Consider the following 16518-nt stretch of genomic DNA (forward strand, 5'->3'; position numbering starts at 1 on the left):
AGTCACTTGAAACCTTTGTGTCAGACAACCAAACACAGGTCATTGTGTATGTCCAGAGGTTCTCTCACCTTGAGTTTAGCTACATCCTGAGCTCTGCTGTGTTTTAGACACACAGTCAAAGAGGTATAATCTCCAGCAGCCATGCAGCTGCATTCAGCCCATGTAGAGATCACTTGGGTAAAATTGTAAAGCTCATGGGTAACAAAGTGCAAGGAACACAGCTGTCAGCTCTAGCTCTGCACAACAGCCTACTGATTGTTGTACTTGCCTGAGAAGTATCGAATTTAAAGAATTAACATTCTCCACCTCCCAGGAGATGTGGGAATCAGGCTCAAAGATGATCTTATATTTTCACTGGTGGCACTGTGCTACAAATATTGAAATAGTAGGGTTATAGCAATTTAACTTTGCACCTTGGACATTTACTGTGAATATTGGTAGTCATGTCACCAATATAATTTTACTCAGTGATCAAAAAGTAAGAAAGGAAAAGACAACTGGCAAATCATAAACCAGCATTGGAAATTCAGAATCTTTTCATTGTATTTGGGCTTCTGTGTTTAGCCACTTTCAACAGAATTTTCTTTCTCCTTCTAATCCAATGAAAGTTTCTCTTTTTGCAGCTTATGGCCCATATTGTGCTTGCATGACAAGATTTTGGTAGTGATTTGCCTGTAAGAGTGGCTTGTCTGAGAAGCTTCTGGAAGTTTCCCTCATGTCACAGAGCTAATGCCAGCCAGCTCCAGGATGAGCTCATCACTGGTCAAGGCTGAGTCAGTCAATGATGGTAGTAAAACCTCTGTGATAACATGTTTAAGAAAAAAAAGTTTGCCACTAAAGGACACAAAATTATTCACATGAATGCTTCTGTGTTTGAACAGGAAGGAAGAAACTTTATTTTTTGACTTCAGCATTTATAGATTCTCAACAATGACCAGGGATTGTATAATTAAGTTACCACCTTCCCAAGCACACTGGTCATGTGAAACATCCATCAAAAGACGTTTCGTATAAGGAATGTGATAAACAACTTACATTTATAGAACTTTCATGGAAAAGTAACTAAAACTATAAAGACATTATCAGAAGGCTTTAGTTTTCAGGGTGACAGAAGTTAGTGCACAGAAGTAATTGTGGCCAGAGAGACAGGAGTGAGAGAAACTGCCGTGCAGATATCAAAATCAGTAAAGGGAGATGGGGAGGGAGGAGGTGCTCCAGGTACTGGAGCTGGGATTCCCCTGCAGCCCATGGTGCAGGCCATGGTGAGGCAGCTGTGACCCTGCAGCCCATGGAGGATCACAGGGGAGCAGGGATCCACCTGCAGCCCCTGGAGGACCCCACAGCAGAGCAGGTGGATGCCCAAAAGAGGCTATGACCCTGTGGGAAGTTCACCCTAGAGCAGGTTCCTGGCAGGACCTGTAGGTGCATGGAGCCCATGCTAGATCAGGTTTGCTGGCAGGAGTTGTAATCCCATGGGGGACACATGCTGGAACAATTTGTTCCTGAAGGATTTCCCCTCTGTTGTGAAAAAAGAACCCACACTGAAACAGTTCATGGAGAACTGTGGCCTGTGAGAAGGATTCCTCTCCCTGAAAAGCAAGAAGCAGCAGAAATAATGTGATGAAGTGACCATAAAGATAACCACCTGGCTCCATGCACCACTGCTGGGGAGGAGATAAAGGTATGGGAATAAAGTTAATCCCTGGAAGGAGGGAGAAGTGGGGAAAATGTGTTTTTAAAATTCGTTTTAGTTCTCATTATCATACTTAGATTTTGAATTGTGTTGATTTCTCCAAGCTGGGTCTGTCTTGCCCATGACAATGACAGATCTCTCCCCATCCTTATCTCAACTCATAAGATTTCATTATATTTTCCCTCCTCTGTCCAATTGAGCAGGGAAGGGATAGAGCAGCTCTGGAGGGCAACTGGCATCCAGACAATGTCAATGGCCATTCTTTCTTGTCCTTTTCCTATTCATCTCCAAAAAAGTGAGAAGCTCCTCCTTCTTAATAACCCCCCATTCAGTGAAGCATTGGGATTATGTCATCTCAATGTTCTCTTCTGAGTTCCTTAGTCTCCCCCTCTGTCACATGCCCCTGGAACCATGTGGGTTATCTTCTTCTGGATATTTTCTGTCTTCTAAGTATTCCCTGCATACCTAGGAACCCATACTGGACACAGTGTTGCAGACATGGCCTCCCAAATGGAAAGCAAATAATAATCATCTGCCTTCACCCCCTGTGATGTTGATGTGGCACAGTATAGGTGTTAGTCTTAATTTCCCCAGAGTTGCAGTGTTGACCCTCGTTTCACTTTTTAATTGGGACCCACAGGTTTGGTTTTTTTGCAAAGCCACTATCTCATTAGTCAATCCTCAACCTATACCACTGTTAGGGGGCTTTTGCCCTGGGTGCAAGGCTCTGTCCTGCCAGGACATTCTCCAGCTTGTTCAAGGTGTCCTTACAGAGCAACCCTGTCCTCTAGTATGTCAGATACCCCCTGGTTTCAGCCACTCATTTCATCATAAAAGACCATGACATGGGCTATACAAAATGTGCCTTTCTGCCTTCCCCCTCTCCAATTTTAGAAATTCCAACTAAGGTTAACTTCTCTAGTGCTGTATTTTTTGGGAGGTGGAAATGCGTATTTTTGGAAGACGGCCAAACAGCAACTGAAATCTTATTCTATTTTAAATGCATTTTCATCACTTTTGCGTTCCAAACTTAAGGAAGTCCTTAAATGGGCATTGTTGCATGCATGTGTAAATCCTGGTAATTTAGCTGATCTTGTAATGTGTGAGTGGAAGACCCTAATCTGTATATTACTGTTTAACTCCTCATGTAGTTTGCAATGTAACTAATTAGTAACATGGGCAAACAACCACACCCAAATTTTGGCCTGTCAGCCAGTCATGTGCAAAGCGTTTCTGGGACTGATAAATGCTGCCAGCACAGATCAGGCAGTTCCACCTGACCTAGCAGGAAGTGCCTTCAGGAGGGTGCTTGCAGAGTGGAGTCCTTTCAGCCAGAAACTGGCCATTGAATAAGAGAAATTTGGATCAGGGTAGCAAAGACTCTGATAAAACTCACTTCACAACACACTGCTGCAGTTGTTCATCCAAGAGGTTAAACTGGAACTTGGATCCAATTTGAGTTTCATTGTGTAAAAAAAGAACAAGTATATGATGTTGCCTGACTTCAAAAAATAGAATATTCCTCTGTAAAATATGAACAATAATTGAAATTTATTATAACTTTCTTTTTGTCTTATGTAGATATGATTCAGTGAAAATTAAAAAGATTTTTAGAACAATATATAATTCTTCATACAATCCACAATTAGCTTGTATCCAGGGAACATGGAAATTCACAGTGAAACCAGATACAGTGTAAAATGTACAGGATGCATTTGCATATAACAAAGGTAAGGATGAAAATACTTTTGATCCATTTCATGTAAATTCTAGGCAAAAAATATATTATTGGGGTGGGGATTTGAGTTTAGCTTTCATTATCTGGCTAATGTTTTCAATATAAATCGCAGAGTTTGAAGCAGAATCCTTATTTATTCATTGTCATCTAGATTATGAGGAGCTGGTGAGAAGCTTTGAACTAAGGCTTCTGTTGCAACTTGATGATCAAATTATTTTTTGTTTCTTGCTTGTGAGTATGGCTTTGAAATATGCAAAATTCAGGACAATTTCTCTTAGTTACTGGATTGTGCTTCCAAAATATATGAAGTATTCTAGCAAGGGAGTTACATTTTTGGTAGAGGATATTGAAGCGTTATCTCAAACAGTTCTGATAGTAGGTTTAGTATCCACTGAGAGGTTTTGTCTTGCCAAAGGGCTGGTAGTAACACCTGCTGAGATGCCTTGCCATCTGTTTGTACATCTAAAAGCTGTAAGATTTGATTACTAAATGTTTCCTCACATGCTATGACCACTAACATTTTTTTTCTGTAGTTGGGATGCATTTTGGATGAAGCACCTGGCTTCACAGTCATTTTTCCCAAGAGAAAATAATTGTGAGCTGGAGTGAATTAATGCTGCGATGCTGCATTGAACAGAGTTCATTTTTGCAGAGGTGAAGGTAAAGTTGCATTGACCCTGAGGGATCTCACGTATAATATGTGCTAATCAAGAAGTATCACAAATCATAGTCATAAAGCATTTCACTGCAAATACAGATAGTCCAGCATTCCTTAATATATCGCTCTTAGTCTTAGATGTAGATTCATATAATGTCCTTGCTGAAAGCATCTCATGAAAACTGTATATTCAGAAACTCCATATTAAACAAATTTTAGACATAGAATCCTGAGAGAAATTCAGACTCCTTCAAGGGCAGAGAAACTGCAGAGAGACCTCAACAAACGAGAGATAGACAATCACCAACTGTATGAAGTTTAACAAGCACAAGTGCTAGAATCTGCACCTGAGACAGGGCAATTCTAGTTGTGTGCATTCACCTCCTCCAGGAGGCTGGAGAGCACCACCAAAGAAAAGGCCCTGGGGGTCCTGGTTGATGCAAGCTGGATGAGTCAACAGTGCTCTGGCAGCCAGTAGGGCCAGCTGTGTCCTGCAGAGCATCAGGCACAGCATTGCCAGCTGGGCAAGGGAAGGGATTGTCCCACTCTGCTCTGCACTGGAGCAGCCTCACCTCGAGTGCTGTGTGCAGTTTTGGGCACCACATTTTAAAAAAGGTGCTGAGTTATCAGAGAGGATCCAAAGAGGGGCCACGAGGATGGTGAAGGTTCTGAGAGGGAAGCCAGATAAGGAGCTGCTGAGATCTCTTGATCTGTTCAGCCTGGAGGAGACTGAGGGGAGTCCTCACTGTGGTGTTCAACAACCTCAAGAGGGGAAGTGGAGCAACAGACATTGATCTCTTCACTCTTGTAAGCACTGAACAGGACTTGAGAGAATGGCATGAAGCTGAGTTGGAGAAGATTTAGGTTGGATATCAGGAAAGATTTTCACCAAGAGGGTGGTCAGACACTGGAACAGGCTCCCTAGGGAAGTGGTCACAACACCAGGACTGACAGAGCTGAAGTGTGTTGCCAACACTCTCAGGGAGATGGTGTGATTCTTGGGATGTTCTATGAAGAGACAGGATTTAGGCTCAATTGACCTGATAGGTCCCTTCCAACTCAGCATATTCTATGATTTGGGCACATTAAGACTCCTTTGTTAGTGTCTCTGATCCTGATGGCCAAATGGATAGAACACTTGCCAAGGAAGTAGAATACCTTGATTTCAAAATCCTTAACTACGAGTTAGAGACCCCTTTTAAGCACAAGGCACAGTTAAATTCAATTCACACAAGGAATTCAAGAGCTGGGGGACTGTAGACAAATTAAAAAAGACAGCCTGATTCTATTGAGAGCGAGCTTAACTTGAGGAAGGGAAAAAACCATATTGAATTCTGGTTGCAATTCCCAGTATTGTTTATTTCTATCCTAAGATGCATTAATGGGAAATGAATAAACTAGTCTTTAGAGCACAGATACATTAACTTTCAGGTAAAGGTGAGATCACTCAGACAATTCTATGTTGTTTTTTTCCTGTATCAGTCACATCAAAAAAGTACATTAAAAGTTTTCTATGTACTACAAATGAAATTATGTGAGCTGGTTATCATGATATGATTTTATAATCCAATGCAACTTGTTTACAGAATTTAAACTGTACATACCTACATGCCGCATATTTGTGGTGAAATCTTGAAATTAAATTCAGTTATATTTGCATCAAATCCACATTTGCATAATTGCAATGTTTACACTATTCTCATACCTTAGCCTTGACAGTATCTTACAGAAAATCCCTGGGCTAGAATAATTCTGAATCTTAGTCAATGTGTATTCCAATCTAACAAAGAGCTGCATCTTCATGCTCTATTCCCCAATTAACATAAAGCTTCATTACCCTTTTGGGATAAAAAAAACCTGCTATGTTCATTGTCTTACCCATAATTCATTTGTTTATAAAGTTATTAAAACTCATAATTAATTAGACTTCTCATGAGGTATAATTCCCTTCTGGGCTTTCTGGTGCATGACTATAAAGTTTAGCAAGGGGAACAATTTGCATTGCATCTCTCCCCTGGAGGTCCTTGTCATCATTTGATCATGGATTCAACCTATTCTGTTGTTTTCCCTTTACACCCTTCAGCTTTGATTCCTGGTTGCACAGTGACACATCTTCACACAGAGGAAGGAAAAATTTTCTGGCCTAAAAGTATTTAGCTTGTGATTACAGCAGTTCTGTGGAAAGTATGAGCTGGTGGTTCAGTCATCAGCAAGGCTGCTTGGGGGCTGGAATCCAGCCTACCCATTTCAGTGCTGCACCTTCTGACAGTAGGTTCTGGCAGGAGAGTTAGAGAGCATACGGAGCAAATCCTCTTTTTGAGAAAAGTCTGTGCAGCTGGAAACAACTGAGGTGACAAGAAGTGACCATTGTAATGTCCCAAGAAGACATTCTGCATCATCATATCAGTGCAGTTTGTAACCCTGTCCTACAAGGGAAGAGAAGGTCTAATTGAATTAATATAGTTTGGGTATGTTAAGTGGGATTTGGACACGTGCTGTTGGGAACTCAGCTTCAACTAGCCAAGAAGTTCAAGTATTCTTCTTTCCTCCTCATAGATCACTAACGAGTACTGCATGACTTGCCACTTTAAAATAATTTGTCTTGCATACCTTTCCTTAAGAAAGGCATCATTCTGTGTAAATATTCTCACCTTTTTGCTTATGTGCCTGGCTGGGTAAAAAAACAAAACCAAATATGCTTCTCACAGGACAGATATTTTACTTAACAAAAGAAATAATCTAGTAAAATATATTAGGAAAAATGAAATATTTGCTTACAGGATTATATAATGAATTTGCATCTTCTTACCGCATTCAGTTTTCTTCCAGTCCAGTGATTTTTTCCTGTACACTCTTCCTGTAGAGTGAACATAAAGTTAATTTAATTCATGTTCTCATCCCTGATTAATCTGATTAATACAAAACACATACAGATATGCCACAAAATGAGCTTCATGCTTTCAGAAATCGTTTAATTGAGGCATATATATTCTAAGGCTTTGTGATGTGCACTAGGAAATGGAGGATAATGCATCTGGATAAGCAACTTGGGGCCAAATGCAGACCTGGTCTAGCATGCTGATTCACAAGATGATCATGTTCTCTACCAAATAATGTATTTAAAACCTATTCCTAATTATGAATCTAGTGAAGTTTAAAATAAAGTGTTGCCTGCTGTCTGTTCTTATGTAGGTGGAAGCAAAGAATCTAGACTGTTGAAGAGAGAAGAGAGAGGTGTAAAGAGAAGACATAAGAATGTTTAAGTCTTTCAGAGGAAAATAAAAAGGACCATGTTCCTAAACTTATCTCAAAATGTGCTGGTGTGGGGAAAGTCCTGCAGAAATGTGTACATGCACTTCTGTTTCTCTGTGTGTACATATGTGGTGTATGTCTGCACACAGTTGTGTGGATATAGCATGGGGAGGGATGGAAAGCTGTAGAGTGAGAGAGGTGAGTGAGAGAAATATGTCTGGAGGGAGGCCTAGACAAGGAAAGGGAGAATGACAGATTCATGAGAAGAGGGGAGAAAGAAGTCACAGGAAAGATTCAGAATGAAAGGATGCAGTAAGGTGTAGTAGCTTAAAATTAATGCAGACAAGACTGACAGGAGGAAGTATATCAAAAAAGGGGAGGAAGAAGGAAAGAACAAGCAGTAGAATTCATTAAGCCAGGTTTCCTGGGGTTCTGTGAATTGCAATGAGGTTATCTCCTGTTTGCTGACCATTTTCTTTGGTTTTGTAGTAAAAGCAAGGAAGCGTAAACATAAACATCCGAGTCCTGAGTGTAAACAGGGCAAAAGTGCATAGAAAATCCAGAAATAACAACATTTCTATTCAAAAGGATGCCACTACTTTTGTAAGCTCTTTTATATATGTGTCTATATGTAAATCAAGTCGTATATTGCAGGACAATGGGAACCTTTCAGATTTTGAGATATTATGATTCCAGAAGCAAATTTGCAAGATACTACTCAACATTGAGGAACATATGCAGATATTTCAAGTTGTCTGAGGACATGCCATGAAAACAAAAAACAAAAACAAACAAACAAAAGAAGCTGAATTCCAGAAATAATACTGTCAAATGTACCAAGAACAAGTATTTGTAGAAATGCAATGTACAATTGACCCAATCAATAGAAAATTACTCTTTCATATAAAGAAGGACTACAGATAATGAATCACAGAATGAAATGAAAGAAAAATGAAAGGTTCATGGCCTAAAGAAAACTGGTGATAGGCAGCTAATGAGCTAGTCTACATTGTCTAAGACAGAGAATATCCATATAAATGAATTGTGGTGCAGCTCTGCCCTCAGTGGGAGACTGATTGGGTTTCTACACTCTGCCTGGCTCTACTCAGCTTGTGGGAATGTTGTAACACTGAGACCTTGAGCACTGTCAAAATCAGTTGAAATTTTCAGGAAGGTTCCAAAGCTTATTGCAAGATTTACACTGACAGAATGTGCAACAGAGTAAATTTTGCTTCCTTAGGAAGGGAGGCAAAACCTGTAGAAAAGCAAAAAGAGATGGACAACCTGTTGATTTCCACTATATTAGAGCTAAATGCAGTTTACTTTTGCACTGCAAATTAGATTTATTTCTTCAATGGCAGAACATGGCATGCCTAATTTGGAGTGTAAGTCCAAAATAAAGGACACATTCATCAAAATAAAGTCAGTGACAATAACCTAAAGGTACAAATGGGAAGTCCAATGCACAACACAATTAACTAGAGGTACAAATTGGGAGATATAAAGCACAACACGATTCTGGATAAAAGAAAATGTGCAGCAAATGTGACAGACAAGATTGTGACACAAGGCTGCTCCTATTTCAGTGTTCAAAATCCACAAATGTGTAAGAAAGATATGCAATAAAAGATCAGGAATCAGAAAATTAATAAGTGATTACATAAATAGTATTCAGTATATTCCCATAAATACTATTCAGCAATAAAAGAGAGCAGTTATATCCGTGTCAATATATTTCAGCAACCTCCATTCAAGTTGAATATGGATGGCAATGACAAATAGTTCCAAGGAATCAAACCTCAAACAGAGAATCAATCCCTGTAATGAGCAGGACTGATCTGCTCTGATGCTGACCTACTGGGTTTCTCTTCCACATTTTGACAGTACTTGAGTGAATGATTTTTTTGCTAATGAAACTGAACTGAACTGAGATTGGCAGAGGATATTTTGGCACAAGATATTTTGTCAATCATGGCTCTTGTTAAAACTTCTTATCCCACAACTTCTACTAATTGTATTTTTTAATGTGTTAGAGAAAAAGTTGGTGAGCAGATTATCATTTTTCATTCATCAGCTTGGCAAGCTTTTCTGTTATTTCCTTCAAGCTAACTTAGTATGTGATATTTAATTGGCTACTCAAATATTGTCCAAGCACCATGCCAGCTGCCTCTCAGGTGAATTAATTATGTCATTTTCTATGCTTATAACATATCTCCTTAAACTACTGCAGAGTCAGTAATCACATAGTATTAAGCAGTATAGAATGGTTCTGAAAGCCATGTGAATTTGGTCTTATCACTAGTCTGGTAAACTTTTTTGTCTAACAGTTTTTACTGTTGCATAGACTATGTAGCACAGACTTCATCCTGGAGAGCTAGTGAGCTCAGTGCATTATGTGCAAAGGAATTAGCTACAGCCCATAGAGGATTGTGGTAGCCCTGGGCCATTGCACAGCAAACTAATAGTTGGATTCTGTTAATTCATTATTGGTGTTAGCACACTCTGTTTTATAAGATATAAGCATTTGGATAGGGTGAACTCACTATTTATATTTTTAAGGAGAGGAAAAGGTAAGAGGAGAATTTAACAAACCTGACAGTTTACCTTTGGTTCCCCCCAGATAATGAAGCCAGTAGTGAAAGACACTATTATTAAGCATTTAGACGATAATGGGGATATGTAAAAGGTACTTATACCTGCCAAGAAGTAGTCTTAACAGGTCACCTAATTTCCTTCTTAATGAGTAATAGGCCTCAAGAAACAGAGAAGTGGAATCTAGCAGGATTTCAGGAAGTCTTTTTATATTTCCTTATGTGGCATTTTCATTCACAGGCAAGCTAATGTGATTAGAAAACCATGTGCAAAGAGAATTTATCAATAGTTTGCTATTTTATTGTTTTAAGACTCTGTCCTGGTTGAATACCATTAAATATGTTTATTCATAACTGGGTATGTTTGTTTAATTTATAGATTATTTCAAGTTGAAGGATCTGCAAGCTTGCAGAAAGCCAGCATGAGAACTGAAAATTATTTTGATTAATTGAAAGAGCAGTCCACAAAAGCAACCACAGAATAACAGAATGGGTCATGTTGGAATGGAATACAGTGGTTCATCTGGTCCGACCTCCCTGGTCAAGCAGCTCATTCCAGAATGGCACAGAATTCTGTCCAGACAGTTCTTGAATATATCCAATGAGGGAGACTCCACAACCTCTGTGGGCAACCTGTTCCAGTTGTCAAACACCCACACAGTAGGTAAGTTGTTCCTCATGTTCTGGTGGAACTTACTGTGCATCAGTTTTTGCCTTTTGCCTGTTTTATAGCTTAGCACCGTTGAGAAAAACCTGGCTCTATCCTCTTGACACTAGGTGTATTTCAACTTTGGAAATATGAAATTCTGCTCTCACTCAAGAATAGACACTGTGTAGGCGGAGGGCAGCATTAGTAATTAAAAAATAATGCTGAGGAATTAGATAAGGATGCTACAGAGTATGTGTGTGCATGAACCTCTGTGAATTACATTCCCAAAGAGAAGTACAGGATTAGTGCCACAGTCTATCATATTACCAGAATGATAACAATTACCACAAACTGATGAGAAATTAGTGAGGTCAAAAATTATAATAATGACAGTTTTCAATTCTGTGCTATCATGCTGTTAAGATTTCCAGCATTCAGGAGTGAATAGCCCATCTTGAGATTGTAAAGGCTATAGGGAAAATGAGACAAGACTTCTCCAACAGTAACATTCTAATTTTTAGAGGAAAAAAAATTGAAAGAATAAGTTTAAAAAAGTTTACATTGGATTGGAGACTACAAAAATATCATGCAATACACCAAATGTCAATAAATACCCTCTACTAGGGTGACATCAAGAGTATTAAAAGCATTTAAAACCAAAATAACATTGCTGTGATTCAACCACAAAGAAAGATGCTAGAATACAGAATAACTTTTAAAAAAATGTAGGCATGTCCAAAAGAGGGGGGAAAAAACAAGATGAAGAATCTCTATAATGCTAAAGGCATAATCACAGAAAAGTCCAAAAATACTATTATGAAGCCCTAGATAAATGTTCATAGACAACTTAACCACATTGGAAAGAAGCAGCTGACCAGACCATTAGTGCAACAGACCTGTGATCACAAGCAGCACTCAACTCAAACATAAATAATATCAGAAAAAGCTAAACTAATTATTTGCATCCGTTTTCACTGAAGAGAAGGTCACATCAATTCTCAACACCACTCTTTAGAAGTGATTAATTTGAGGAACTGTCTCAATTCAAATATTAACAAAAAATTGTTTAAAACAAACCACTTAAATTAACCATCCTAAGTAACAAGGATAGGATGGTTATCAACCCAGAGTTGTAAAGAAATTCAAACATGAGATTACTGAGCAGTAGTATTGAAATATATAACCTGTGGTTTAAATCAGCCTCTTAGGACTAATGGTCTGGACAATTAAAAAATGTTACACCAAGCTTATAACAGGCTCCAAGAGAAATTCTAGATACTGCTGATTCATAAATCAGTTTTCTTTCTATTTAAATAAATATTATACAAGTAAATACATAGATAAATGCAATGTACTGACAGACAACCAGCAGAACTTCTGTTTGGGAGTCATGCTTTACCATCTGTTAGAGATCTAGATCTTCTAGAGAAGGAAATAGAATACCTGTCATCTGTTTAATATTTTTTTCATAGATATCCTTATCCAAGGTGCCAAAATAACTTACAATGTTATACATAAGATGTAAAAATAATAATAATAAGGTTAAATAATCAGATTTTAAAATGAGAAGAAACTATGAGAGAAGATCCCCCAAAGAATCTGAGGTAGAATACTATATGTGTAAAATAGTCATAACCATATGGAAAAGGAGAGAATAGTGAAAGAACAAAATTTTCAGGTGATATATTATGCATGCTAGACAAATATAAAACTGACTGCAAAGAAATCCACAGAGATCTTAAAATACTGGACGTCTGTTCAGTAAAAACAACCAAATAAAATTGTGACAAGTATAATAACATGCACATGAGGTAAAAATACCATAATTATAAATATATAACAGCTGTCTCAAAGTGTGGCATCTATTGTCTTTCAGATAGAGATCTGAAACCACTGGAGGTGGGGAAAAAACAATGAAGAGAATGTTAGAAATTACTAGGTATAGGGAGAACAAAACAGAAAATCCCATTTATCACTGTCAACTCATCCTGGTCCTCCTTTTGAACACTTCATACCTAATAAGGTGTTTTGAAAAGAGGTGTTAGAGAATGTTTTTAAAATCCTACAAAAGAGGGACAGTCACTGAGAAGAGCAGCAGCTTCTGTAAAGGGGCAAGAAAAAGACTTCCCATGCTTGGAGAAGATAGGGAGGTGATACAGAGCTATAAAATTGTAAATGGTTTGAATAAGATGAATAAGGAGTGTTTATTAATTTTTTTAAGCTCACAAAAACTATCAAGCCCTTAAGGAAATTATCAGGGAGCAATGTAATGTAAATGTAAACATTACAGAATCTTAATACTTTACAGGTAAATTGTGGGTCTCATTGTCATAAAATACTTTGGAAATTAAAAGATCAAATGAGTTCCAAAAGTGATGGATTGATGGATAAATGGATGCAGAAATGTCCATTTGTAGCTCTAAAATATTATGGCCTTTAGTGCAGGAAGCTCTTTGACTGAGAAGACATAACAGGTAGGATCAATGTTATGCTTTTCTTGGCAGTTTTGCATTCTGGCTTCAGCTTTGAATGTGGTTCTGGGTTGCACTGCCTTTCAGACAAGCACAAAAGGCCACAGGTTCTTATGAAATGCTTGTGACATTCTACACAGAAGAACAGGTTCTTGCAGATATAGTATATGCCAAGCAGAGAAAGTGTCAGAAATGTCAGAGAGAAAATGGAAAGTATCAAATGGTGAAGTAAAGACATGGATTTGACAGAATATTTCTCTTCAGTTCAACTCTGGTAAATCACTAGCTGGAAAACTGGCCAGGTTTTGGCATTGTGTTTCAAGCAAAATTATCCAGAAAAAAAAAAAAATCTATAAGTATAAAAATAGCTCAAGGAATATGACTTATAAGAAACATGAAAAGCACTGTAGCTCTTTAATGTATACTGAAGACTTTCAATATGTATTAGGTAGAATCAAAGAAGGAAGAAAAATTGCTTACTAGGTCATAAAAATAAAGCATGAAATGTAGAAAGCTGTTGCAAAGAAGATTTGAGCTAGACCACAGAGAGGATTTTTTAACAGGAAGATCCCAGATACTGATGTAGATTGCCTAAGGAAGTGTAGAATCTATCATCTTTGGGTTTTTAGACCTTGGTTAGACCCATATCTTTACAGTTTGAGTGCAGTAAGTGGGCTATATGTGTTTTATGTTCATTAGAGTGCTATTTTTTTCTGACATTTGAGGAATGGCTTGTCTGAAATGTGTGTGATCAATTCATATTATTTTGACTGCATGCTGGCATGCAGCTATTCATGCTGTCTTTGTGTATATTTATTTTCTTTCTCGCTCCATCTCTAATCATCTATAATTTTATTTACATGCTCAGCAACTGTTTCTCACAGTCAAATTCCTCTCCATTGGCTTGACACTCACTGTTTAGTGTTATTCCCCATGTTTTGTCACATTCCCCTAGATCATTTTTCAAACAGTCTGTGGTAATTTGTTCTCATTTTTATAAGGACAATTTCAAATTTCTTTTTGCTTATTTATTTTTAAAAGCCTGATATGTAACAATTGAGCATGTTATACTAAGATCAATACCATCCTTTGATTCAATGCATTCTCTCAGAAAATATTTATTCTTGTGGTAAAAAAACTCCAGTCAAGTGGCCCAGATATTTTTCTTAATCATGCCTGGGGGAGAAATACCTTTTGCTTTAAATTTACTGCAATATGTTGACTGCATTTGTACTCTAAGGTTAGAGTTGAGGATGAGGCAAGGAACCAAGATGACAAAGATTTATATGTGTTTCTTTATCCCTGACACTGGCAGCTGCCACCTGTGGCTGTAGCACAGCAGACCCTGCTCTCTTTTGGTGTGCTACTTCCACAGGGGTACGTTCTTCTCTGCCTGGGGCTGAGCCAGCCTGTACAGGCAGAGCCTGGGCAGGCAAGGAGGTCCTGAACAGGCACCAGATTTCTTCTTCCAGAAAGTTCTAAAACCTGTGTCCAAACTTAACTAAACGCTTGCTTGCAAACAAAATACTTAATGGGTCTTGAGAACACAGCAAGCTAGTATTCATGGTGTTCTGTATGCCCACATCTGCACACTGGAACAGGTAGAAATTTTTGTGGATTATGGGCCACTAGAGCAGTGCACACAGGATGCTCCATGAGAGTCTTCTTCCTATTACTTGTATCAGCAGATATAAGAATACAGAAGTCCAGCAGCAGAAGCAAGCCCCATATATCATCTAAGGAGGAAATGCATCTCCTGCCTGCTTTCACAGAAGAAAACCTGAGATAACCTTTTAGAATCTTCAATATCCGCTATTTCTTTTGGGTGTAAGGCCCTTGAAGGAGATGAGTTTTTCAAATCCCTGCTTTATGAAAATCTAGCTCTGAGAGACAAAAAAAAACCCCTACCTATATATATATATATACACACATATATATTAATCGTGACTATTATTCAAGAGAACAAGTATCCATTCACGCAGACCTGTCGGCAGAGTAAAGGCCTGAGTGAGTCATTTTTACAAACTGTCATTTAAACCAACAAGGCTATATTTTTGTGCAGAACTATTGGGTGAGTAACAGCTCTGTACCTGTTATATTCCAAAGTGTTTCTAAAGTCACATATCTTTTTCTTCATAATTGGACAAAGCCTTCAAATGGTTTGGGACAAACTTATCTCCTAGAAACAAAGGTAGGGAAACACATACTCTACTAGTTCGTTAAACTACAATAGGATTGTTCAGAGATCTGTGTCACTTCATCCTTCTCCTTAAAACAAAACCACATGCAGAAAATGAGGGGAAAATAGCTGTGAGGGATTGAGTGGACCAAGAGTAATCTGGGTTAACTGCATCAGTATCAGAAATGAGCCATCAAACTTGAAACCTTTTATCATTCCACCTTGAAGAACACTATCACCAAACTCAATAATCAGAAGGACTTCTTTTGTAGTCATCCCTCTCAATGTACATAATCCTTTGACATGCTTAATGTTCCTTGATTATATATGCTGTTTCTGCCTTTTGGTGATTGGTGCAGATATTGTTGTGCCAGAAGAGGTTTAAAGTTTTTTGTAATTTGTTCCTTTGTTGCACACAGCTATGATCAAGGTCTTTGACTGTTTTCTCTTTGATTCTCTGAGCTGGGTTTATTTAACCTAATGTTTTCACCCCTTTTTAAAAAAAAACCCTTTTTTAATTTTTTTAATTAAAAAAATTTAAAAATTCATTTAGAATTCTTGTAGATGTTCTGTAAGGTTTTATGGCGCCACTTCCTTCCTTGGCTGCACTAGACAACCCTGTAATCACTGAAATACAATATTCTTAAAGAGCTGTCCCAAGCAGGCCTCTGATTCATTTCATATATGCTCAGGAAAATTGTAACTGTATACATATACTCCAACACACTGCTTCATGTTGACTCTAAAAGATAATAAAGATTTTTATTGTGTTTTCTCCTTGTTAGTCCTGAAAGTTTTTGACTACATTTGTTATTGTTTGATTTTATGTGATTTTGAGACACTAGTAATATAAGTATCAGTCCTGGTGTTGCCTGATTCTGCTGTAGAATAGAGAGGATACAAAAAGGCATCGAACCTTCCCCTGAAGTCTGTATTTGTTATTGGAGCTATGTAAATGGGGATTATTAAATAACAATATTAAAAGAGTAAGAGAAATAAATAGAAACAAAAATGCTGCTTTGCTTTGTGACTGTTTAACTTTTTCTCATTTACTATCATAATTCTACTTACAAGTGTCTGTAGTTGAAACTAAGAAAATTTTCAGAAAATTATTTTTAAGAGAAAGGAATACCTTTGGTTTTCTGCGCAGATCACAAAACTCTAAGTATGTATAGACAATAAAAGGGATTTCAGAAATTGGTTTTACAGTATAAAATAGCATTTTCCATACAGTAAAACAGGTAATGAAATTATCTTCCATCATTTCTATAACCTAAAATTATTGTT

At 37.8% G+C, this 16518-nt stretch overlaps 1 long non-coding RNA gene across 1 annotated transcript; it reads left to right on the forward strand.

Moving 5' to 3' along the window:
- Positions 1 to 3994: 3994 nt before the first annotated feature.
- LOC131572817 (uncharacterized) lies at positions 3995 to 13305 on the forward strand. The gene is made up of 3 exons (XR_009276053.1): positions 3995 to 4091; positions 10312 to 10596; positions 12890 to 13305. It is a non-coding gene; the product is annotated as an uncharacterized LOC131572817 (long non-coding RNA).
- Positions 13306 to 16518: the final 3213 nt, after the last annotated feature.

Source organism: Poecile atricapillus, chromosome Z (genome assembly GCF_030490865.1).
Source record: "Poecile atricapillus isolate bPoeAtr1 chromosome Z, bPoeAtr1.hap1, whole genome shotgun sequence".
In the NCBI taxonomy this organism is placed as follows: Eukaryota; Metazoa; Chordata; class Aves; order Passeriformes; family Paridae; genus Poecile; species Poecile atricapillus.